This window comes from Schistocerca cancellata, unplaced genomic scaffold, assembly GCF_023864275.1.
Source record: "Schistocerca cancellata isolate TAMUIC-IGC-003103 unplaced genomic scaffold, iqSchCanc2.1 HiC_scaffold_831, whole genome shotgun sequence".
Taxonomy (NCBI): domain Eukaryota; kingdom Metazoa; phylum Arthropoda; class Insecta; order Orthoptera; family Acrididae; genus Schistocerca; species Schistocerca cancellata.
Window position 1 is genome coordinate 227,768 of NW_026046842.1, and position 20,024 is coordinate 247,791.

A 20,024-nucleotide genomic window follows, 5' to 3' on the forward strand; every position below is an offset into this window, starting at 1 on the left:
ATACACAGCTAGTGTGACAACTTGGCTGTGTTGAGTGATGCCACAGAGCCTTATACACATTCAGCCAAGTGACACTGTAGGTAAAAACATGGCCCTACACAGACGTTCTACTGTTTTCCTATTTATTCGTCATGTGTGACACTGCAGTAGAGCGACGCCCACTACAAAAGACGTATTCTTTACATTCAATTTCAGCGTATACGTCGCGAGTGCCATATGACAGGGCCTGTCTCTCGATGTCGATTTCTATTTGGTGTCTCTTAAGTGTCGGTCTGCAGTAGGCCGCTGCTGGCCGAGCGACGTGCAGTCGCCTTACATGAAGCCCCATGGGCAACGCCAGTGCCACTGTGGACAACAGCATACTGCAGCCAGAGAGAGGAGCCGAAAGGCGCATTTCGCAGTCGAGCCACGCAATCCAACAAACTGTGCACTAGGTCAAGATTGTGCAGACCGCAAACGTTTGGTGGCACGACGCTCGTCGTCGATCGTAAGGGCGAAACAGTCAAGAGATTTGGAAAACGGCAATGTGGACACCCCCAGCAGCAGCAGCAGCTGTGTGCCAAATCCGTTATCTGGTCGAGGGCTGCAAGATTCAGTATGATGAAGTGACAATTCGGGGATAGCTCACAAACCCGCAGCTGCCGCCTTCTTAGCTCAGTGGTAGAGCACTGGTCTCGTAAACCAGGGGTCGTGAGTTCGAACCTCACAGAAGGCATTCATTTTTTTAACCTTCCCGCAAGGAGCGGAGCTATCGCGAGCAGCATCTAACACATGGCAGTACACTGAATGGAAGGGATGTTCTACAACCTATAACAAGTATCCTACTGGCCTCAGAGGTTTTCTGATTGCATAGGGAGAACAGTGGTTTGTATGCATTTTGTAGTATAATGTCATGCTTGGCGATGTCATTCGTTTACGAGCGTCGCTACAGTGTGCATGCATTTTATCCATGTGAAGAGGCGTAAGCAGATGCTACCATTCTGCGAGATTCCTGCAGAAGGTATACGAACTGCGTTGATATGCACAGCACAAGTCAAGGCCTCCGTGGCGCAATCGGCTAGCGCGTTCGGCTGTTAACCGAAAGGTTGGTGGTTCGAGCCCACCCGGGGGCGAAATCGTTTTAACCGTCACCCAGGTGAGGACATACGTCAACTTTGTTAGAGATACACAGCTAGTGTGACAACTTGGCTGTGTTGAGTGATGCCACAGAGCCTTATACACATTCAGCCAAGTGACACTGTAGGTAAAAACATGGCCCTACACAGACGTTCTACTGTTTTCCTATTTATTCGTCATGTGTGACACTGCAGTAGAGCGACGCCCACTACAAAAGACGTATTCTTTACATTCAATTTCAGCGTATACGTCGCGAGTGCCATATGACAGGGCCTGTCTCTCGATGTCGATTTCTATTTGGTGTCTCTTAAGTGTCGGTCTGCAGTAGGCCGCTGCTGGCCGAGCGACGTGCAGTCGCCTTACATGAAGCCCCATGGGCAACGCCAGTGCCACTGTGGACAACAGCATACTGCAGCCAGAGAGAGGAGCCGAAAGGCGCATTTCGCAGTCGAGCCACGCAATCCAACAAACTGTGCACTAGGTCAAGATTGTGCAGACCGCAAACGTTTGGTGGCACGACGCTCGTCGTCGATCGTAAGGGCGAAACAGTCAAGAGATTTGGAAAACGGCAATGTGGACACCCCCAGCAGCAGCAGCAGCTGTGTGCCAAATCCGTTATCTGGTCGAGGGCTGCAAGATTCAGTATGATGAAGTGACAATTCGGGGATAGCTCACAAACGCGCAGCTGCCGCCTTCTTAGCTCAGTGGTAGAGCACTGGTCTCGTAAACCAGGGGTCGTGAGTTCGAACCTCACAGAAGGCATTCATTTTTTTAACCTTCCCGCAAGGAGCGGAGCTATCGCGAGCAGCATCTAACACATGGCAGTACACTGAATGGAAGGGATGTTCTACAACCTATAACAAGTATCCTACTGGCCTCAGAGGTTTTCTGATTGCATAGGGAGAACAGTGGTTTGTATGCATTTTGTAGTATAATGTCATGCTTGGCGATGTCATTCGTTTACGAGCGTCGCTACAGTGTGCATGCATTTTATCCATGTGAAGAGGCGTAAGCAGATGCTACCATTCTGCGAGATTCCTGCAGAAGGTATACGAACTGCGTTGATATGCACAGCACAAGTCAAGGCCTCCGTGGCGCAATCGGCTAGCGCGTTCGGCTGTTAACCGAAAGGTTGGTGGTTCGAGCCCACCCGGGGGCAAAATCGTTTTAACCGTCACCCAGGTGAGGACATACGTCAGCTTTGTTAGAGATACACAGCTAGTGTGACAACTTGGCTGTGTTGAGTGATGCCACAGAGCCTTATACACATTCAGCCAAGTGACACTGTAGGTAAAAACATGGCCCTACACAGACGTTCTACTGTTTTCCTATTTATTCGTCATGTGTGACACTGCAGTAGAGCGACGCCCACTACAAAAGACGTATTCTTTACATTCAATTTCAGCGTATACGTCGCGAGTGCCATATGACAGGGCCTGTCTCTCGATGTCGATTTCTATTTGGTGTCTCTTAAGTGTCGGTCTGCAGTAGGCCGCTGCTGGCCGAGCGACGTGCAGTCGCCTTACATGAAGCCCCATGGGCAACGCCAGTGCCACTGTGGACAACAGCATACTGCAGCCAGAGAGAGGAGCCGAAAGGCGCATTTCGCAGTCGTGCCACGCAATCCAACAAACTGTGCACTAGGTCAAGATTGTGCAGACCGCAAACGTTTGGTGGCACGACGCTCGTCGTCGATCGTAAGGGCGAAACAGTCAAGAGATTTGGAAAACGGCAATGTGGACACCCCCAGCAGCAGCAGCAGCTGTGTGCCAAATCCGTTATCTGGTCGAGGGCTGCAAGATTCAGTATGATGAAGTGACAATTCGGGGATAGCTCACAAACGCGCAGCTGCCGCCTTCTTAGCTCAGTGGTAGAGCACTGGTCTCGTAAACCAGGGGTCGTGAGTTCGAACCTCACAGAAGGCATTCATTTTTTTAACCTTCCCGCAAGGAGCGGAGCTATCGCGAGCAGCATCTAACACATGGCAGTACACTGAATGGAAGGGATGTTCTACAACCTATAACAAGTATCCTACTGGCCTCAGAGGTTTTCTGATTGCATAGGGAGAACAGTGGTTTGTATGCATTTTGTAGTATAATGTCATGCTTGGCGATGTCATTCGTTTACGAGCGTCGCTACAGTGTGCATGCATTTTATCCATGTGAAGAGGCGTAAGCAGATGCTACCATTCTGAGAGATTCCTGCAGAAGGTATACGAACTGCGTTGATATGCACAGCACAAGCCAAGGCCTCCGTGGCGCAATCGGCTAGCGCGTTCGGCTGTTAACCGAAAGGTTGGTGGTTCGAGTCCACCCGGGGGCGAAATCGTTTTAACCGTCACCCAGGTGAGGACATACGTCAACTTTGTTAGAGATACACAGCTAGTGTGACAACTTGGCTGTGTTGAGTGATGCCACAGAGCCTTATACACATTCAGCCAAGTGACACTGTAGGTAAAAACATGGCCCTACACAGACGTTCTACTGTTTTCCTATTTATTCGTCATGTGTGACACTGCAGTAGAGCGACGCCCACTACAAAAGACGTATTCTTTACATTCAATTTCAGCGTATACGTCGCGAGTGCCATATGACAGGGCCTGTCTCTCGATGTCGATTTCTATTTGGTGTCTCTTAAGTGTCGGTCTGCAGTAGGCCGCTGCTGGCCGAGCGACGTGCAGTCGCCTTACATGAAGCCCCATGGGCAACGCCAGTGCCACTGTGGACAACAGCATACTGCAGCCAGAGAGAGGAGCCGAAAGGCGCATTTCGCAGTCGAGCCACGCAATCCAACAAACTGTGCACTAGGTCAAGATTGTGCAGACCGCAAACGTTTGGTGGCACGACGCTCGTCGTCGATCGTAAGGGCGAAACAGTCAAGAGATTTGGAAAACGGCAATGTGGACACCCCCAGCAGCAGCAGCAGCTGTGTGCCAAATCCGTTATCTGGTCGAGGGCTGCAAGATTCAGTATGATGAAGTGACAATTCGGGGATAGCTCACAAACGCGCAGCTGCCGCCTTCTTAGCTCAGTGGTAGAGCACTGGTCTCGTAAACCAGGGGTCGTGAGTTCGAACCTCACAGAAGGCATTCATTTTTTTAACCTTCCCGCAAGGAGCGGAGCTATCGCGAGCAGCATCTAACACATGGCAGTACACTGAATGGAAGGGATGTTCTACAACCTATAACAAGTATCCTACTGGCCTCAGAGGTTTTCTGATTGCATAGGGAGAACAGTGGTTTGTATGCATTTTGTAGTATAATGTCATGCTTGGCGATGTCATTCGTTTACGAGCGTCGCTACAGTGTGCATGCATTTTATCCATGTGAAGAGGCGTAAGCAGATGCTACCATTCTGCGAGATTCCTGCAGAAGGTATACGAACTGCGTTGATATGCACAGCACAAGTCAAGGCCTCCGTGGCGCAATCGGCTAGCGCGTTCGGCTGTTAACCGAAAGGTTGGTGGTTCGAGCCCACCCGGGGGCGAAATCGTTTTAACCGTCACCCAGGTGAGGACATACGTCAACTTTGTTAGAGATACACAGCTAGTGTGACAACTTGGCTGTGTTGAGTGATGCCACAGAGCCTTATACACATTCAGCCAAGTGACACTGTAGGTAAAAACATGGCCCTACACAGACGTTCTACTGTTTTCCTATTTATTCGTCATGTGTGACACTGCAGTAGAGCGACGCCCACTACAAAAGACGTATTCTTTACATTCAATTTCAGCGTATACGTCGCGAGTGCCATATGACAGGGCCTGTCTCTCGATGTCGATTTCTATTTGGTGTCTCTTAAGTGTCGGTCTGCAGTAGGCCGCTGCTGGCCGAGCGACGTGCAGTCGCCCTACATAAAGCCCCATGGGCAACGCCAGTGCCACTGTGGACAACAGCATACTGCAGCCAGAGAGAGGAGCCGAAAGGCGCATTTCGCAGTCGAGCCACGCAATCCAACAAACTGTGCACTAGGTCAAGATTGTGCAGACCGCAAACGTTTGGTGGCACGACGCTCGTCGTCGATCGTAAGGGCGAAACAGTCAAGAGATTTGGAAAACGGCAATGTGGACACCCCCAGCAGCAGCAGCAGCTGTGTGCCAAATCCGTTATCTGGTCGAGGGCTGCAAGATTCAGTATGATGAAGTGACAATTCGGGGATAGCTCACAAACGCGCAGCTGCCGCCTTCTTAGCTCAGTGGTAGAGCACTGGTCTCGTAAACCAGGGGTCGTGAGTTCGAACCTCACAGAAGGCATTCATTTTTTTAACCTTCCCGCAAGGAGCGGAGCTATCGCGAGCAGCATCTAACACATGGCAGTACACTGAATGGAAGGGATGTTCTACAACCTATAACAAGTATCCTACTGGCCTCAGAGGTTTTCTGATTGCATAGGGAGAACAGTGGTTTGTATGCATTTTGTAGTATAATGTCATGCTTGGCGATGTCATTCGTTTACGAGCGTCGCTACAGTGTGCATGCATTTTATCCATGTGAAGAGGCGTAAGCAGATGCTACCATTCTGCGAGATTCCTGCAGAAGGTATACGAACTGCGTTGATATGCACAGCACAAGTCAAGGCCTCCGTGGCGCAATCGGCTAGCGCGTTCGGCTGTTAACCGAAAGGTTGGTGGTTCGAGCCCACCCGGGGGCGAAATCGTTTTAACCGTCACCCAGGTGAGGACATACGTCAACTTTGTTAGAGATACACAGCTATTGTGACAACTTGGCTGTGTTGAGTGATGCCACAGAGCCTTATACACATTCAGCCAAGTGACACTGTAGGTAAAAACATGGCCCTACACAGACGTTCTACTGTTTTCCTATTTATTCGTCATGTGTGACACTGCAGTAGAGCGACGCCCACTACAAAAGACGTATTCTTTACATTCAATTTCAGCGTATACGTCGCGAGTGCCATATGACAGGGCCTGTCTCTCGATGTCGATTTCTATTTGGTGTCTCTTAAGTGTCGGTCTGCAGTAGGCCGCTGCTGGCCGAGCGACGTGCAGTCGCCTTACATGAAGCCCCATGGGCAACGCCAGTGCCACTGTGGACAACAGCATACTGCAGCCAGAGAGAGGAGCCGAAAGGCGCATTTCGCAGTCGAGCCACGCAATCCAACAAACTGTGCACTAGGTCAAGATTGTGCAGACCGCAAACGTTTGGTGGCACGACGCTCGTCGTCGATCGTAAGGGCGAAACAGTCAAGAGATTTGGAAAACGGCAATGTGGACACCCCCAGCAGCAGCAGCAGCTGTGTGCCAAATCCGTTATCTGGTCGAGGGCTGCAAGATTCAGTATGATGAAGTGACAATTCGGGGATAGCTCACAAACCCGCAGCTGCCGCCTTCTTAGCTCAGTGGTAGAGCACTGGTCTCGTAAACCAGGGGTCGTGAGTTCGAACCTCACAGAAGGCATTCATTTTTTTAACCTTCCCGCAAGGAGCGGAGCTATCGCGAGCAGCATCTAACACATGGCAGTACACTGAATGGAAGGGATGTTCTACAACCTATAACAAGTATCCTACTGGCCTCAGAGGTTTTCTGATTGCATAGGGAGAACAGTGGTTTGTATGCATTTTGTAGTATAATGTCATGCTTGGCGATGTCATTCGTTTACGAGCGTCGCTACAGTGTGCATGCATTTTATCCATGTGAAGAGGCGTAAGCAGATGCTACCATTCTGCGAGATTCCTGCAGAAGGTATACGAACTGCGTTGATATGCACAGCACAAGTCAAGGCCTCCGTGGCGCAATCGGCTAGCGCGTTCGGCTGTTAACCGAAAGGTTGGTGGTTCGAGCCCACCCGGGGGCGAAATCGTTTTAACCGTCACCCAGGTGAGGACATACGTCAACTTTGTTAGAGATACACAGCTAGTGTGACAACTTGGCTGTGTTGAGTGATGCCACAGAGCCTTATACACATTCAGCCAAGTGACACTGTAGGTAAAAACATGGCCCTACACAGACGTTCTACTGTTTTCCTATTTATTCGTCATGTGTGACACTGCAGTAGAGCGACGCCCACTACAAAAGACGTATTCTTTACATTCAATTTCAGCGTATACGTCGCGAGTGCCATATGACAGGGCCTGTCTCTCGATGTCGATTTCTATTTGGTGTCTCTTAAGTGTCGGTCTGCAGTAGGCCGCTGCTGGCCGAGCGACGTGCAGTCGCCTTACATGAAGCCCCATGGGCAACGCCAGTGCCACTGTGGACAACAGCATACTGCAGCCAGAGAGAGGAGCCGAAAGGCGCATTTCGCAGTCGAGCCACGCAATCCAACAAACTGTGCACTAGGTCAAGATTGTGCAGACCGCAAACGTTTGGTGGCACGACGCTCGTCGTCGATCGTAAGGGCGAAACAGTCAAGAGATTTGGAAAACGGCAATGTGGACACCCCCAGCAGCAGCAGCAGCTGTGTGCCAAATCCGTTATCTGGTCGAGGGCTGCAAGATTCAGTATGATGAAGTGACAATTCGGGGATAGCTCACAAACCCGCAGCTGCCGCCTTCTTAGCTCAGTGGTAGAGCACTGGTCTCGTAAACCAGGGGTCGTGAGTTCGAACCTCACAGAAGGCATTCATTTTTTTAACCTTCCCGCAAGGAGCGGAGCTATCGCGAGCAGCATCTAACACATGGCAGTACACTGAATGGAAGGGATGTTCTACAACCTATAACAAGTATCCTACTGGCCTCAGAGGTTTTCTGATTGCATAGGGAGAACAGTGGTTTGTATGCATTTTGTAGTATAATGTCATGCTTGGCGATGTCATTCGTTTACGAGCGTCGCTACAGTGTGCATGCATTTTATCCATGTGAAGAGGCGTAAGCAGATGCTACCATTCTGCGAGATTCCTGCAGAAGGTATACGAACTGCGTTGATATGCACAGCACAAGTCAAGGCCTCCGTGGCGCAATCGGCTAGCGCGTTCGGCTGTTAACCGAAAGGTTGGTGGTTCGAGCCCACCCGGGGGCGAAATCGTTTTAACCGTCACCCAGGTGAGGACATACGTCAACTTTGTTAGAGATACACAGCTAGTGTGACAACTTGGCTGTGTTGAGTGATGCCACAGAGCCTTATACACATTCAGCCAAGTGACACTGTAGGTAAAAACATGGCCCTACACAGACGTTCTACTGTTTTCCTATTTATTCGTCATGTGTGACACTGCAGTAGAGCGACGCCCACTACAAAAGACGTATTCTTTACATTCAATTTCAGCGTATACGTCGCGAGTGCCATATGACAGGGCCTGTCTCTCGATGTCGATTTCTATTTGGTGTCTCTTAAGTGTCGGTCTGCAGTAGGCCGCTGCTGGCCGAGCGACGTGCAGTCGCCTTACATGAAGCCCCATGGGCAACGCCAGTGCCACTGTGGACAACAGCATACTGCAGCCAGAGAGAGGAGCCGAAAGGCGCATTTCGCAGTCGAGCCACGCAATCCAACAAACTGTGCACTAGGTCAAGATTGTGCAGACCGCAAACGTTTGGTGGCACGACGCTCGTCGTCGATCGTAAGGGCGAAACAGTCAAGAGATTTGGAAAACGGCAATGTGGACACCCCCAGCAGCAGCAGCAGCTGTGTGCCAAATCCGTTATCTGGTCGAGGGCTGCAAGATTCAGTATGATGAAGTGACAATTCGGGGATAGCTCACAAACCCGCAGCTGCCGCCTTCTTAGCTCAGTGGTAGAGCACTGGTCTCGTAAACCAGGGGTCGTGAGTTCGAACCTCACAGAAGGCATTCATTTTTTTAACCTTCCCGCAAGGAGCGGAGCTATCGCGAGCAGCATCTAACACATGGCAGTACACTGAATGGAAGGGATGTTCTACAACCTATAACAAGTATCCTACTGGCCTCAGAGGTTTTCTGATTGCATAGGGAGAACAGTGGTTTGTATGCATTTTGTAGTATAATGTCATGCTTGGCGATGTCATTCGTTTACGAGCGTCGCTACAGTGTGCATGCATTTTATCCATGTGAAGAGGCGTAAGCAGATGCTACCATTCTGCGAGATTCCTGCAGAAGGTATACGAACTGCGTTGATATGCACAGCACAAGTCAAGGCCTCCGTGGCGCAATCGGCTAGCGCGTTCGGCTGTTAACCGAAAGGTTGGTGGTTCGAGCCCACCCGGGGGCGAAATCGTTTTAACCGTCACCCAGGTGAGGACATACGTCAACTTTGTTAGAGATACACAGCTAGTGTGACAACTTGGCTGTGTTGAGTGATGCCACAGAGCCTTATACACATTCAGCCAAGTGACACTGTAGGTAAAAACATGGCCCTACACAGACGTTCTACTGTTTTCCTATTTATTCGTCATGTGTGACACTGCAGTAGAGCGACGCCCACTACAAAAGACGTATTCTTTACATTCAATTTCAGCGTATACGTCGCGAGTGCCATATGACAGGGCCTGTCTCTCGATGTCGATTTCTATTTGGTGTCTCTTAAGTGTCGGTCTGCAGTAGGCCGCTGCTGGCCGAGCGACGTGCAGTCGCCTTACATGAAGCCCCATGGGCAACGCCAGTGCCACTGTGGACAACAGCATACTGCAGCCAGAGAGAGGAGCCGAAAGGCGCATTTCGCAGTCGAGCCACGCAATCCAACAAACTGTGCACTAGGTCAAGATTGTGCAGACCGCAAACGTTTGGTGGCACGACGCTCGTCGTCGATCGTAAGGGCGAAACAGTCAAGAGATTTGGAAAACGGCAATGTGGACACCCCCAGCAGCAGCAGCAGCTGTGTGCCAAATCCGTTATCTGGTCGAGGGCTGCAAGATTCAGTATGATGAAGTGACAATTCGGGGATAGCTCACAAACCCGCAGCTGCCGCCTTCTTAGCTCAGTGGTAGAGCACTGGTCTCGTAAACCAGGGGTCGTGAGTTCGAACCTCACAGAAGGCATTCATTTTTTTAACCTTCCCGCAAGGAGCGGAGCTATCGCGAGCAGCATCTAACACATGGCAGTACACTGAATGGAAGGGATGTTCTACAACCTATAACAAGTATCCTACTGGCCTCAGAGGTTTTCTGATTGCATAGGGAGAACAGTGGTTTGTATGCATTTTGTAGTATAATGTCATGCTTGGCGATGTCATTCGTTTACGAGCGTCGCTACAGTGTGCATGCATTTTATCCATGTGAAGAGGCGTAAGCAGATGCTACCATTCTGCGAGATTCCTGCAGAAGGTATACGAACTGCGTTGATATGCACAGCACAAGTCAAGGCCTCCGTGGCGCAATCGGCTAGCGCGTTCGGCTGTTAACCGAAAGGTTGGTGGTTCGAGCCCACCCGGGGGCGAAATCGTTTTAACCGTCACCCAGGTGAGGACATACGTCAACTTTATTAGAGATACACAGCTAGTGTGACAACTTGGCTGTGTTGAGTGATGCCACAGAGCCTTATACACATTCAGCCAAGTGACACTGTAGGTAAAAACATGGCCCTACACAGACGTTCTACTGTTTTCCTATTTATTCGTCATGTGTGACACTGCAGTAGAGCGACGCCCACTACAAAAGACGTATTCTTTACATTCAATTTCAGCGTATACGTCGCGAGTGCCATATGACAGGGCCTGTCTCTCGATGTCGATTTCTATTTGGTGTCTCTTAAGTGTCGGTCTGCAGTAGGCCGCTGCTGGCCGAGCGACGTGCAGTCGCCTTACATGAAGCCCCATGGGCAACGCCAGTGCCACTGTGGACAACAGCATACTGCAGCCAGAGAGAGGAGCCGAAAGGCGCATTTCGCAGTCGAGCCACGCAATCCAACAAACTGTGCACTAGGTCAAGATTGTGCAGACCGCAAACGTTTGGTGGCACGACGCTCGTCGTCGATCGTAAGGGCGAAACAGTCAAGAGATTTGGAAAACGGCAATGTGGACACCCCCAGCAGCAGCAGCAGCTGTGTGCCAAATCCGTTATCTGGTCGAGGGCTGCAAGATTCAGTATGATGAAGTGACAATTCGGGGATAGCTCACAAACCCGCAGCTGCCGCCTTCTTAGCTCAGTGGTAGAGCACTGGTCTCGTAAACCAGGGGTCGTGAGTTCGAACCTCACAGAAGGCATTCATTTTTTTAACCTTCCCGCAAGGAGCGGAGCTATCGCGAGCAGCATCTAACACATGGCAGTACACTGAATGGAAGGGATGTTCTACAACCTATAACAAGTATCCTACTGGCCTCAGAGGTTTTCTGATTGCATAGGGAGAACAGTGGTTTGTATGCATTTTGTAGTATAATGTCATGCTTGGCGATGTCATTCGTTTACGAGCGTCGCTACAGTGTGCATGCATTTTATCCATGTGAAGAGGCGTAAGCAGATGCTACCATTCTGCGAGATTCCTGCAGAAGGTATACGAACTGCGTTGATATGCACAGCACAAGTCAAGGCCTCCGTGGCGCAATCGGCTAGCGCGTTCGGCTGTTAACCGAAAGGTTGGTGGTTCGAGCCCACCCGGGGGCGAAATCGTTTTAACCGTCACCCAGGTGAGGACATACGTCAACTTTGTTAGAGATACACAGCTAGTGTGACAACTTGGCTGTGTTGAGTGATGCCACAGAGCCTTATACACATTCAGCCAAGTGACACTGTAGGTAAAAACATGGCCCTACACAGACGTTCTACTGTTTTCCTATTTATTCGTCATGTGTGACACTGCAGTAGAGCGACGCCCACTACAAAAGACGTATTCTTTACATTCAATTTCAGCGTATACGTCGCGAGTGCCATATGACAGGGCCTGTCTCTCGATGTCGATTTCTATTTGGTGTCTCTTAAGTGTCGGTCTGCAGTAGGCCGCTGCTGGCCGAGCGACGTGCAGTCGCCTTACATGAAGCCCCATGGGCAACGCCAGTGCCACTGTGGACAACAGCATACTGCAGCCAGAGAGAGGAGCCGAAAGGCGCATTTCGCAGTCGAGCCACGCAATCCAACAAACTGTGCACTAGGTCAAGATTGTGCAGACCGCAAACGTTTGGTGGCACGACGCTCGTCGTCGATCGTAAGGGCGAAACAGTCAAGAGATTTGGAAAACGGCAATGTGGACACCCCCAGCAGCAGCAGCAGCTGTGTGCCAAATCCGTTATCTGGTCGAGGGCTGCAAGATTCAGTATGATGAAGTGACAATTCGGGGATAGCTCACAAACGCGCAGCTGCCGCCTTCTTAGCTCAGTGGTAGAGCACTGGTCTCGTAAACCAGGGGTCGTGAGTTCGAACCTCACAGAAGGCATTCATTTTTTTAACCTTCCCGCAAGGAGCGGAGCTATCGCGAGCAGCATCTAACACATGGCAGTACACTGAATGGAAGGGATGTTCTACAACCTATAACAAGTATCCTACTGGCCTCAGAGGTTTTCTGATTGCATAGGGAGAACAGTGGTTTGTATGCATTTTGTAGTATAATGTCATGCTTGGCGATGTCATTCGTTTACGAGCGTCGCTACAGTGTGCATGCATTTTATCCATGTGAAGAGGCGTAAGCAGATGCTACCATTCTGCGAGATTCCTGCAGAAGGTATACGAACTGCGTTGATATGCACAGCACAAGTCAAGGCCTCCGTGGCGCAATCGGCTAGCGCGTTCGGCTGTTAACCGAAAGGTTGGTGGTTCGAGCCCACCCGGGGGCAAAATCGTTTTAACCGTCACCCAGGTGAGGACATACGTCAGCTTTGTTAGAGATACACAGCTAGTGTGACAACTTGGCTGTGTTGAGTGATGCCACAGAGCCTTATACACATTCAGCCAAGTGACACTGTAGGTAAAAACATGGCCCTACACAGACGTTCTACTGTTTTCCTATTTATTCGTCATGTGTGACACTGCAGTAGAGCGACGCCCACTACAAAAGACGTATTCTTTACATTCAATTTCAGCGTATACGTCGCGAGTGCCATATGACAGGGCCTGTCTCTCGATGTCGATTTCTATTTGGTGTCTCTTAAGTGTCGGTCTGCAGTAGGCCGCTGCTGGCCGAGCGACGTGCAGTCGCCTTACATGAAGCCCCATGGGCAACGCCAGTGCCACTGTGGACAACAGCATACTGCAGCCAGAGAGAGGAGCCGAAAGGCGCATTTCGCAGTCGAGCCACGCAATCCAACAAACTGTGCACTAGGTCAAGATTGTGCAGACCGCAAACGTTTGGTGGCACGACGCTCGTCGTCGATCGTAAGGGCGAAACAGTCAAGAGATTTGGAAAACGGCAATGTGGACACCCCCAGCAGCAGCAGCAGCTGTGTGCCAAATCCGTTATCTGGTCGAGGGCTGCAAGATTCAGTATGATGAAGTGACAATTCGGGGATAGCTCACAAACGCGCAGCTGCCGCCTTCTTAGCTCAGTGGTAGAGCACTGGTCTCGTAAACCAGGGGTCGTGAGTTCGAACCTCACAGAAGGCATTCATTTTTTTAACCTTCCCGCAAGGAGCGGAGCTATCGCGAGCAGCATCTAACACATGGCAGTACACTGAATGGAAGGGATGTTCTACAACCTATAACAAGTATCCTACTGGCCTCAGAGGTTTTCTGATTGCATAGGGAGAACAGTGGTTTGTATGCATTTTGTAGTATAATGTCATGCTTGGCGATGTCATTCGTTTACGAGCGTCGCTACAGTGTGCATGCATTTTATCCATGTGAAGAGGCGTAAGCAGATGCTACCATTCTGAGAGATTCCTGCAGAAGGTATACGAACTGCGTTGATATGCACAGCACAAGCCAAGGCCTCCGTGGCGCAATCGGCTAGCGCGTTCGGCTGTTAACCGAAAGGTTGGTGGTTCGAGTCCACCCGGGGGCGAAATCGTTTTAACCGTCACCCAGGTGAGGACATACGTCAACTTTGTTAGAGATACACAGCTAGTGTGACAACTTGGCTGTGTTGAGTGATGCCACAGAGCCTTATACACATTCAGCCAAGTGACACTGTAGGTAAAAACATGGCCCTACACAGACGTTCTACTGTTTTCCTATTTATTCGTCATGTGTGACACTGCAGTAGAGCGACGCCCACTACAAAAGACGTATTCTTTACATTCAATTTCAGCGTATACGTCGCGAGTGCCATATGACAGGGCCTGTCTCTCGATGTCGATTTCTATTTGGTGTCTCTTAAGTGTCGGTCTGCAGTAGGCCGCTGCTGGCCGAGCGACGTGCAGTCGCCTTACATGAAGCCCCATGGGCAACGCCAGTGCCACTGTGGACAACAGCATACTGCAGCCAGAGAGAGGAGCCGAAAGGCGCATTTCGCAGTCGAGCCACGCAATCCAACAAACTGTGCACTAGGTCAAGATTGTGCAGACCGCAAACGTTTGGTGGCACGACGCTCGTCGTCGATCGTAAGGGCGAAACAGTCAAGAGATTTGGAAAACGGCAATGTGGACACCCCCAGCAGCAGCAGCAGCTGTGTGCCAAATCCGTTATCTGGTCGAGGGCTGCAAGATTCAGTATGATGAAGTGACAATTCGGGGATAGCTCACAAACGCGCAGCTGCCGCCTTCTTAGCTCAGTGGTAGAGCACTGGTCTCGTAAACCAGGGGTCGTGAGTTCGAACCTCACAGAAGGCATTCATTTTTTTAACCTTCCCGCAAGGAGCGGAGCTATCGCGAGCAGCATCTAACACATGGCAGTACACTGAATGGAAGGGATGTTCTACAACCTATAACAAGTATCCTACTGGCCTCAGAGGTTTTCTGATTGCATAGGGAGAACAGTGGTTTGTATGCATTTTGTAGTATAATGTCATGCTTGGCGATGTCATTCGTTTACGAGCGTCGCTACAGTGTGCATGCATTTTATCCATGTGAAGAGGCGTAAGCAGATGCTACCATTCTGCGAGATTCCTGCAGAAGGTATACGAACTGCGTTGATATGCACAGCACAAGTCAAGGCCTCCGTGGCGCAATCGGCTAGCGCGTTCGGCTGTTAACCGAAAGGTTGGTGGTTCGAGCCCACCCGGGGGCGAAATCGTTTTAACCGTCACCCAGGTGAGGACATACGTCAACTTTGTTAGAGATACACAGCTAGTGTGACAACTTGGCTGTGTTGAGTGATGCCACAGAGCCTTATACACATTCAGCCAAGTGACACTGTAGGTAAAAACATGGCCCTACACAGACGTTCTACTGTTTTCCTATTTATTCGTCATGTGTGACACTGCAGTAGAGCGACGCCCACTACAAAAGACGTATTCTTTACATTCAATTTCAGCGTATACGTCGCGAGTGCCATATGACAGGGCCTGTCTCTCGATGTCGATTTCTATTTGGTGTCTCTTAAGTGTCGGTCTGCAGTAGGCCGCTGCTGGCCGAGCGACGTGCAGTCGCCCTACATAAAGCCCCATGGGCAACGCCAGTGCCACTGTGGACAACAGCATACTGCAGCCAGAGAGAGGAGCCGAAAGGCGCATTTCGCAGTCGAGCCACGCAATCCAACAAACTGTGCACTAGGTCAAGATTGTGCAGACCGCAAACGTTTGGTGGCACGACGCTCGTCGTCGATCGTAAGGGCGAAACAGTCAAGAGATTTGGAAAACGGCAATGTGGACACCCCCAGCAGCAGCAGCAGCTGTGTGCCAAATCCGTTATCTGGTCGAGGGCTGCAAGATTCAGTATGATGAAGTGACAATTCGGGGATAGCTCACAAACGCGCAGCTGCCGCCTTCTTAGCTCAGTGGTAGAGCACTGGTCTCGTAAACCAGGGGTCGTGAGTTCGAACCTCACAGAAGGCATTCATTTTTTTAACCTTCCCGCAAGGAGCGGAGCTATCGCGAGCAGCATCTAACACATGGCAGTACACTGAATGGAAGGGATGTTCTACAACCTATAACAAGTATCCTACTGGCCTCAGAGGTTTTCTGATTGCATAGGGAGAACAGTGGTTTGTATGCATTTTGTAGTATAATGTCATGCTTGGCGATGTCATTGAGCGTCGCTACAGTGTGCATGCATTTTATCCATGTGAAGAGGCGTAAGCAGATGCTACCATTCTGCGAGATTCCTGCAGAAGGTATACGAACTGCGTTGATATGCACAGCACAAGTCAAGGCCTCCGTGGCGCAATCGGCTAGCGCGTTCGGCTGTTAACCGAAAGGTTGGTGGTTCGAGCCCACCCGGGGGCGAAATCGTTTTAACCGTCACCCAGGTGAGGACATACGTCAACTTTGTTAGAGATACACAGCTAGTGTGACAACTTGGCTGTGTTGAGTGATGCCACAGAGCCTTATACACATTCAGCCAAGTGACACTGTAGGTAAAAACATGGCCCTACACAGACGTTCTACTGTTTTCCTATTTATTCGTCATGTGTGACACTGCAGTAGAGCGACGCCCACTACAAAAGACGTATTCTTTACATTCAATTTCAGCGTATACGTCGCGAGTGCCATATGACAGGGCCTGTCTCTCGATGTCGATTTCTATTTGGTGTCTCTTAAGTGTCGGTCTGCAGTAGGCCGCTGCTGGCCGAGCGACGTGCAGTCGCCTTACATAAAGCCCCATGGGCAACGCCAGTGCCACTGTGGACAACAGCATACTGCAGCCAGAGAGAGGAGCCGAAAGGCGCATTTCGCAGTCGAGCCACGCAATCCAACAAACTGTGCACTAGGTCAAGATTGTGCAGACCGCAAACGTTTGGTGGCACGACGCTCGTCGTCGATCGTAAGGGCGAAACAGTCAAGAGATTTGGAAAACGGCAATGTGGACACCCCCAGCAGCAGCAGCAGCTGTGTGCCAAATCCGTTATCTGGTCGAGGGCTGCAAGATTCAGTATGATGAAGTGACAATTCGGGGATAGCTCACAAACGCGCAGCTGCCGCCTTCTTAGCTCAGTGGTAGAGCACTGGTCTCGTAAACCAGGGGTCGTGAGTTCGAACCTCACAGAAGGCATTCATTTTTTTAACCTTCCCGCAAGGAGCGGAGCTATCGCGAGCAGCATCTAACACATGGCAGTACACTGAATGGAAGGGATGTTCTACAACCTATAACAAGTATCCTACTGGCCTCAGAGGTTTTCTGATTGCATAGGGAGAACAGTGGTTTGTATGCATTTTGTAGTATAATGTCATGCTTGGCGATGTCATTCGTTTACGAGCGTCGCTACAGTGTGCATGCATTTTATCCATGTGAAGAGGCGTAAGCAGATGCTACCATTCTGCGAGATTCCTGCAGAAGGTATACGAACTGCGTTGATATGCACAGCACAAGTCAAGGCCTCCGTGGCGCAATCGGCTAGCGCGTTCGGCTGTTAACCGAAAGGTTGGTGGTTCGAGCCCACCCGGGGGCGAAATCGTTTTAACCGTCACCCAGGTGAGGACATACGTCAACTTTGTTAGAGATACACAGCTATTGTGACAACTTGGCTGTGTTGAGTGATGCCACAGAGCCTTATACACATTCAGCCAAGTGACACTGTAGGTAAAAACATGGCCCTACACAGACGTTCTACTGTTTTCCTATTTATTCGTCATGTGTGACACTGCAGTAGAGCGACGCCCACTACAAAAGACGTATTCTTTACATTCAATTTCAGCGTATACGTCGCGAGTGCCATATGACAGGGCCTGTCTCTCGATGTCGATTTCTATTTGGTGTCTCTTAAGTGTCGGTCTGCAGTAGGCCGCTGCTGGCCGAGCGACGTGCAGTCGCCTTACATGAAGCCCCATGGGCAACGCCAGTGCCACTGTGGACAACAGCATACTGCAGCCAGAGAGAGGAGCCGAAAGGCGCATTTCGCAGTCGAGCCACGCAATCCAACAAACTGTGCACTAGGTCAAGATTGTGCAGACCGCAAACGTTTGGTGGCACGACGCTCGTCGTCGATCGTAAGGGCGAAACAGTCAAGAGATTTGGAAAACGGCAATGTGGACACCCCCAGCAGCAGCAGCAGCTGTGTGCCAAATCCGTTATCTGGTCGAGGGCTGCAAGATTCAGTATGATGAAGTGACAATTCGGGGATAGCTCACAAACCCGCAGCTGCCGCCTTCTTAGCTCAGTGGTAGAGCACTGGTCTCGTAAACCAGGGGTCGTGAGTTCGAACCTCACAGAAGGCATTCATTTTTTTAACCTTCCCGCAAGGAGCGGAGCTATCGCGAGCAGCATCTAACACATGGCAGTACACTGAATGGAAGGGATGTTCTACAACCTATAACAAGTATCCTACTGGCCTCAGAGGTTTTCTGATTGCATAGGGAGAACAGTGGTTTGTATGCATTTTGTAGTATAATGTCATGCTTGGCGATGTCATTCGTTTACGAGCGTCGCTACAGTGTGCATGCATTTTATCCATGTGAAGAGGCGTAAGCAGATGCTACCATTCTGCGAGATTCCTGCAGAAGGTATACGAACTGCGTTGATATGCACAGCACAAGTCAAGGCCTCCGTGGCGCAATCGGCTAGCGCGTTCGGCTGTTAACCGAAAGGTTGGTGGTTCGAGCCCACCCGGGGGCGAAATCGTTTTAACCGTCACCCAGGTGAGGACATACGTCAACTTTGTTAGAGATACACAGCTAGTGTGACAACTTGGCTGTGTTGAGTGATGCCACAGAGCCTTATACACATTCAGCCAAGTGACACTGTAGGTAAAAACATGGCCCTACACAGACGTTCTACTGTTTTCCTATTTATTCGTCATGTGTGACACTGCAGTAGAGCGACGCCCACTACAAAAGACGTATTCTTTACATTCAATTTCAGCGTATACGTCGCGAGTGCCATATGACAGGGCCTGTCTCTCGATGTCGATTTCTATTTGGTGTCTCTTAAGTGTCGGTCTGCAGTAGGCCGCTGCTGGCCGAGCGACGTGCAGTCGCCTTACATGAAGCCCCATGGGCAACGCCAGTGCCACTGTGGACAACAGCATACTGCAGCCAGAGAGAGGAGCCGAAAGGCGCATTTCGCAGTCGAGCCACGCAATCCAACAAACTGTGCACTAGGTCAAGATTGTGCAGACCGCAAACGTTTGGTGGCACGACGCTCGTCGTCGATCGTAAGGGCGAAACAGTCAAGAGATTTGGAAAACGGCAATGTGGACACCCCCAGCAGCAGCAGCAGCTGTGTGCCAAATCCGTTATCTGGTCGAGGGCTGCAAGATTCAGTATGATGAAGTGACAATTCGGGGATAGCTCACAAACCCGCAGCTGCCGCCTTCTTAGCTCAGTGGTAGAGCACTGGTCTCGTAAACCAGGGTTCGTGAGTTCGAACCTCACAGAAGGCATTCATTTTTTTAACCTTCCCGCAAGGAGCGGAGCTATCGCGAGCAGCATCTAACACATGGCAGTACACTGAATGGAAGGGATGTTCTACAACCTATAACAAGTATCCTACTGGCCTCAGAGGTTTTCTGATTGCATAGGGAGAACAGTGGTTTGTATGCATTTTGTAGTATAATGTCATGCTTGGCGATGTCATTCGTTTACGAGCGTCGCTACAGTGTGCATGCATTTTATCCATGTGAAGAGGCGTAAGCAGATGCTACCATTCTGCGAGATTCCTGCAGAAGGTATACGAACTGCGTTGATATGCACAGCACAAGTCAAGGCCTCCGTGGCGCAATCGGCTAGCGCGTTCGGCTGTTAACCGAAAGGTTGGTGGTTCGAGCCCACCCGGGGGCGAAATCGTTTTAACCGTCACCCAGGTGAGGACATACGTCAACTTTGTTAGAGATACACAGCTAGTGTGACAACTTGGCTGTGTTGAGTGATGCCACAGAGCCTTATACACATTCAGCCAAGTGACACTGTAGGTAAAAACATGGCCCTACACAGACGTTCTACTGTTTTCCTATTTATTCGTCATGTGTGACACTGCAGTAGAGCGACGCCCACTACAAAAGACGTATTCTTTACATTCAATTTCAGCGTATACGTCGCGAGTGCCATATGACAGGGCCTGTCTCTCGATGTCGATTTCTATTTGGTGTCTC

At 50.4% G+C, this 20,024-nt stretch overlaps 34 non-coding genes across 34 annotated transcripts; all 34 read left to right on the forward strand.

The window, feature by feature from the left end:
• Nucleotides 1-643: 643 nt before the first annotated feature.
• Trnat-cgu (transfer RNA threonine (anticodon CGU)) lies at nt 644-715 on the forward strand. Its single transcript has one exon. It is a non-coding gene; the product is annotated as a tRNA-Thr (tRNA).
• Nucleotides 716-1,038: 323 nt separating this feature from the next.
• Nucleotides 1,039-1,112, forward strand: Trnan-guu (transfer RNA asparagine (anticodon GUU)). The gene has a single exon. It is a non-coding gene; the product is annotated as a tRNA-Asn (tRNA).
• Nucleotides 1,113-1,806: 694 nt separating this feature from the next.
• Nucleotides 1,807-1,878, forward strand: Trnat-cgu (transfer RNA threonine (anticodon CGU)). Its single transcript has one exon. It is a non-coding gene; the product is annotated as a tRNA-Thr (tRNA).
• A 323-nt stretch (nt 1,879-2,201) lies between these two features.
• Trnan-guu (transfer RNA asparagine (anticodon GUU)) lies at nt 2,202-2,275 on the forward strand. The gene has a single exon. It is a non-coding gene; the product is annotated as a tRNA-Asn (tRNA).
• A 694-nt stretch (nt 2,276-2,969) lies between these two features.
• Nucleotides 2,970-3,041, forward strand: Trnat-cgu (transfer RNA threonine (anticodon CGU)). Its single transcript has one exon. It is a non-coding gene; the product is annotated as a tRNA-Thr (tRNA).
• Nucleotides 3,042-3,364: 323 nt separating this feature from the next.
• Trnan-guu (transfer RNA asparagine (anticodon GUU)) lies at nt 3,365-3,438 on the forward strand. Its single transcript has one exon. It is a non-coding gene; the product is annotated as a tRNA-Asn (tRNA).
• Nucleotides 3,439-4,132: 694 nt separating this feature from the next.
• On the forward strand, nt 4,133-4,204 carry Trnat-cgu (transfer RNA threonine (anticodon CGU)). Its single transcript has one exon. It is a non-coding gene; the product is annotated as a tRNA-Thr (tRNA).
• Nucleotides 4,205-4,527: 323 nt separating this feature from the next.
• Trnan-guu (transfer RNA asparagine (anticodon GUU)) lies at nt 4,528-4,601 on the forward strand. The gene has a single exon. It is a non-coding gene; the product is annotated as a tRNA-Asn (tRNA).
• A 694-nt stretch (nt 4,602-5,295) lies between these two features.
• On the forward strand, nt 5,296-5,367 carry Trnat-cgu (transfer RNA threonine (anticodon CGU)). The gene has a single exon. It is a non-coding gene; the product is annotated as a tRNA-Thr (tRNA).
• A 323-nt stretch (nt 5,368-5,690) lies between these two features.
• Nucleotides 5,691-5,764, forward strand: Trnan-guu (transfer RNA asparagine (anticodon GUU)). The gene has a single exon. It is a non-coding gene; the product is annotated as a tRNA-Asn (tRNA).
• Nucleotides 5,765-6,458: 694 nt separating this feature from the next.
• Trnat-cgu (transfer RNA threonine (anticodon CGU)) lies at nt 6,459-6,530 on the forward strand. The gene has a single exon. It is a non-coding gene; the product is annotated as a tRNA-Thr (tRNA).
• A 323-nt stretch (nt 6,531-6,853) lies between these two features.
• Nucleotides 6,854-6,927, forward strand: Trnan-guu (transfer RNA asparagine (anticodon GUU)). Its single transcript has one exon. It is a non-coding gene; the product is annotated as a tRNA-Asn (tRNA).
• Nucleotides 6,928-7,621: 694 nt separating this feature from the next.
• Trnat-cgu (transfer RNA threonine (anticodon CGU)) lies at nt 7,622-7,693 on the forward strand. Its single transcript has one exon. It is a non-coding gene; the product is annotated as a tRNA-Thr (tRNA).
• A 323-nt stretch (nt 7,694-8,016) lies between these two features.
• Trnan-guu (transfer RNA asparagine (anticodon GUU)) lies at nt 8,017-8,090 on the forward strand. The gene has a single exon. It is a non-coding gene; the product is annotated as a tRNA-Asn (tRNA).
• A 694-nt stretch (nt 8,091-8,784) lies between these two features.
• Trnat-cgu (transfer RNA threonine (anticodon CGU)) lies at nt 8,785-8,856 on the forward strand. Its single transcript has one exon. It is a non-coding gene; the product is annotated as a tRNA-Thr (tRNA).
• Nucleotides 8,857-9,179: 323 nt separating this feature from the next.
• Trnan-guu (transfer RNA asparagine (anticodon GUU)) lies at nt 9,180-9,253 on the forward strand. The gene has a single exon. It is a non-coding gene; the product is annotated as a tRNA-Asn (tRNA).
• Nucleotides 9,254-9,947: 694 nt separating this feature from the next.
• On the forward strand, nt 9,948-10,019 carry Trnat-cgu (transfer RNA threonine (anticodon CGU)). The gene has a single exon. It is a non-coding gene; the product is annotated as a tRNA-Thr (tRNA).
• Nucleotides 10,020-10,342: 323 nt separating this feature from the next.
• On the forward strand, nt 10,343-10,416 carry Trnan-guu (transfer RNA asparagine (anticodon GUU)). The gene has a single exon. It is a non-coding gene; the product is annotated as a tRNA-Asn (tRNA).
• Nucleotides 10,417-11,110: 694 nt separating this feature from the next.
• Nucleotides 11,111-11,182, forward strand: Trnat-cgu (transfer RNA threonine (anticodon CGU)). Its single transcript has one exon. It is a non-coding gene; the product is annotated as a tRNA-Thr (tRNA).
• A 323-nt stretch (nt 11,183-11,505) lies between these two features.
• Nucleotides 11,506-11,579, forward strand: Trnan-guu (transfer RNA asparagine (anticodon GUU)). The gene has a single exon. It is a non-coding gene; the product is annotated as a tRNA-Asn (tRNA).
• Nucleotides 11,580-12,273: 694 nt separating this feature from the next.
• Nucleotides 12,274-12,345, forward strand: Trnat-cgu (transfer RNA threonine (anticodon CGU)). The gene has a single exon. It is a non-coding gene; the product is annotated as a tRNA-Thr (tRNA).
• Nucleotides 12,346-12,668: 323 nt separating this feature from the next.
• Nucleotides 12,669-12,742, forward strand: Trnan-guu (transfer RNA asparagine (anticodon GUU)). The gene has a single exon. It is a non-coding gene; the product is annotated as a tRNA-Asn (tRNA).
• A 694-nt stretch (nt 12,743-13,436) lies between these two features.
• Nucleotides 13,437-13,508, forward strand: Trnat-cgu (transfer RNA threonine (anticodon CGU)). The gene has a single exon. It is a non-coding gene; the product is annotated as a tRNA-Thr (tRNA).
• A 323-nt stretch (nt 13,509-13,831) lies between these two features.
• Nucleotides 13,832-13,905, forward strand: Trnan-guu (transfer RNA asparagine (anticodon GUU)). The gene has a single exon. It is a non-coding gene; the product is annotated as a tRNA-Asn (tRNA).
• A 694-nt stretch (nt 13,906-14,599) lies between these two features.
• Nucleotides 14,600-14,671, forward strand: Trnat-cgu (transfer RNA threonine (anticodon CGU)). The gene has a single exon. It is a non-coding gene; the product is annotated as a tRNA-Thr (tRNA).
• A 323-nt stretch (nt 14,672-14,994) lies between these two features.
• On the forward strand, nt 14,995-15,068 carry Trnan-guu (transfer RNA asparagine (anticodon GUU)). The gene has a single exon. It is a non-coding gene; the product is annotated as a tRNA-Asn (tRNA).
• A 694-nt stretch (nt 15,069-15,762) lies between these two features.
• Nucleotides 15,763-15,834, forward strand: Trnat-cgu (transfer RNA threonine (anticodon CGU)). Its single transcript has one exon. It is a non-coding gene; the product is annotated as a tRNA-Thr (tRNA).
• A 316-nt stretch (nt 15,835-16,150) lies between these two features.
• Trnan-guu (transfer RNA asparagine (anticodon GUU)) lies at nt 16,151-16,224 on the forward strand. The gene has a single exon. It is a non-coding gene; the product is annotated as a tRNA-Asn (tRNA).
• A 694-nt stretch (nt 16,225-16,918) lies between these two features.
• Trnat-cgu (transfer RNA threonine (anticodon CGU)) lies at nt 16,919-16,990 on the forward strand. Its single transcript has one exon. It is a non-coding gene; the product is annotated as a tRNA-Thr (tRNA).
• A 323-nt stretch (nt 16,991-17,313) lies between these two features.
• On the forward strand, nt 17,314-17,387 carry Trnan-guu (transfer RNA asparagine (anticodon GUU)). Its single transcript has one exon. It is a non-coding gene; the product is annotated as a tRNA-Asn (tRNA).
• Nucleotides 17,388-18,081: 694 nt separating this feature from the next.
• On the forward strand, nt 18,082-18,153 carry Trnat-cgu (transfer RNA threonine (anticodon CGU)). The gene has a single exon. It is a non-coding gene; the product is annotated as a tRNA-Thr (tRNA).
• Nucleotides 18,154-18,476: 323 nt separating this feature from the next.
• Nucleotides 18,477-18,550, forward strand: Trnan-guu (transfer RNA asparagine (anticodon GUU)). Its single transcript has one exon. It is a non-coding gene; the product is annotated as a tRNA-Asn (tRNA).
• Nucleotides 18,551-19,244: 694 nt separating this feature from the next.
• On the forward strand, nt 19,245-19,316 carry Trnat-cgu (transfer RNA threonine (anticodon CGU)). Its single transcript has one exon. It is a non-coding gene; the product is annotated as a tRNA-Thr (tRNA).
• Nucleotides 19,317-19,639: 323 nt separating this feature from the next.
• Nucleotides 19,640-19,713, forward strand: Trnan-guu (transfer RNA asparagine (anticodon GUU)). The gene has a single exon. It is a non-coding gene; the product is annotated as a tRNA-Asn (tRNA).
• Nucleotides 19,714-20,024: the final 311 nt, after the last annotated feature.